Source organism: Bos taurus, chromosome 14 (assembly GCF_002263795.3).
Source record: "Bos taurus isolate L1 Dominette 01449 registration number 42190680 breed Hereford chromosome 14, ARS-UCD2.0, whole genome shotgun sequence".
Taxonomy (NCBI): domain Eukaryota; kingdom Metazoa; phylum Chordata; class Mammalia; order Artiodactyla; family Bovidae; genus Bos; species Bos taurus.
This window is the reverse complement of record NC_037341.1, coordinates 53,322,189-53,324,414: the sequence shown is the minus strand read 5'-3', so window position 1 is coordinate 53,324,414 and position 2,226 is coordinate 53,322,189. Positions and strand designations below refer to the sequence as shown.

The window sequence follows — 2,226 nt, the reverse complement described above, 5'->3', positions numbered from 1 at the left end:
ACAAGAAAAGATGGTAATCATATTGGTATTGTATGATTGTATATATTATTTTTAATGTTTTTAATGCTTTCCGTTCATAGACCATAACTTTTTCAGCTTGCCAAAATTTTTCATCCTCAAGATTAGGTTTTCTGAAAATTTATTGATGAATTTATTTTTAAGTATTCTTAGTTAACTAATAAAATAATAATGCTTCTGTTTGGAGAAATAACTATCTTAAATAAAACATTTTCTAAATCTCCTTAAAAATATGTTTTTAGGGAGTTTCCTCAGAGAAGGCAATGGCATCCCACTCCAGTACTCTTGCCTGGAAAATCCCATGGATGGAGGAGCCTGGTAGGCTGCAGTCCATGGGGTCGCCAGAGTTGGACACGACTGAGTGACTTCACTTTCACTTTTCACTTTCATGCATTGGAGAAGGAAATGGCAACCCACTCCAGTGTTCTTGCCTGGAGAATCCCAGGGACGGGGGAGCCTGGTGGGCTGCCGTCAATGGGGTCGCACAGAGTCGGACACGACTGAAGTGACTTAGCAGCAGCAGCAGCAGCAGGGAGTTTCCTGGTGGTCCAGTGGTTAGGACTCAGCACTTTCACTGCTGTGACACAGGTTCAATCCCTGGTCAGGGAACTAAAATCCCACAAGCTACACAGCACAACCAAAAATAAAATTAAATTAAATGAAAAAATATGTTTTTGAAAGAAGATATCATATAACAATGGGCTTCCCTGGTGGCTCTGATGGTAAAGAATCCACCTGCAATGCTGGAGACCTGGGTTCAATCCCTGGGTTGGGGAGACTCCCTGGAGAAGAAAATGGCAACCCACTCTAGTATTCTTGCTTGGATAACTCTGTGAACTGAAAAGCCTGGTGGGCTACAGTCCATGGGGTCGCAAAGAGTTGGACGTGACTTGCACAGCACAGCATAGTATAAAAATAAAAATGTAAATGTGATAATTAAGATCAAAATACATGATGACTGTCAATAAGAAAATAATAATAAGATGCTAAGCTCCAGTTTAAATCGAAAGAATATAAGATATACTATGTAATTCACATTAACTCTGGAAAGAATTTTTTAAAAAGTGGTTTCCTCAGCAAACAAAAATACACTTTGTATAGAAAAAACAGAAAGGAATGAATAATAAGTAATTAAAAATCATAAATAAGTTAATAATACAGATGATTTTAAAGATACATTTATTAGTGGATTATTTGAAGAAAATTTATGAAATGTGCCAGTTGAAAGGCAAAGCCTGTTATGTTGATTAGTCAATTAAAATTACTATTATTTTGACCTACCTGTGTGCTATGTACCAAAAATACAAAGAAAAATAAGACATTCTATTAATGATTAAAAAAAGACAATAAATAAATGAAAAATAATAATTCTAAAAAGGGACAAATATTTAGAGATTGAATTGCATCCGTTGAGTAAGTCCAGTAGTACAGGGAGCATTTAGGTAGCATTGTCAGTGGTTATTTCCTCAGGGCAGGCAGAATATGATATGGGACCTGAGTTTTGTGGAGTAATTGCATTTAAGAAAATGGCCATATCCTGGGACTTGACAAGGTGAGGTATATATATCAATTTTGAATAGGAACTGAGCAAGTAAAATGTTGCCAGGGACTGGTAGGAAATAGCAGGAAATGAGGAGTTGCTGTTCAATGGGTATAAAGTTTCAGTTATGAGAAATGAGTAAGATATTTTCTACATAACACTGTCTCTGTAGTTTATAATATTGTACACTTAAAACTTTGTTCAGAGTTGATCTCATATAATCTATTCTTACTATAATAAATAAATGATAAATATACTAATGTATTTTAAGGTATCTTAACTGAAGAATCCAAGAGAAAACTATTTTTAAAAGTAATACAGGTAATAACTGAATTTTATTTAAGGGACATACTGTAATCAAATATATACACATCAGTGATTTCCAAGCAAAATGAAATGTACAATAGACAATGTAGAAAGAGTATGTAGAAGATTTTCCATCAAAGTAGTATTCCTACACAGAAAAACTTACAATAGTTTATTTAGAACTGAAAAAAGTAATCTGGAAATAAATGGAGAAACCTACTACTTTCTTACATGGAAAACATGGAAAATCTTCTACATATTATCTTCTTAACTAGAAAATTATCTTCTGAAATAATCCATGAAATTATTACAATCCAAATAAAATTTCCAATGATATATTTTAGAATTTTATAAAATTATTA

General features: G+C 33.4%; 1 non-coding gene across 1 annotated transcript; it reads left to right on the top strand.

Annotated features, from left to right (window-relative positions):
• Positions 1-555: 555 nt before the first annotated feature.
• TRNAE-UUC (transfer RNA glutamic acid (anticodon UUC)) lies at positions 556-627 on the top strand. The gene has a single exon. It is a non-coding gene; the product is annotated as a tRNA-Glu (tRNA).
• Positions 628-2,226: the final 1,599 nt, after the last annotated feature.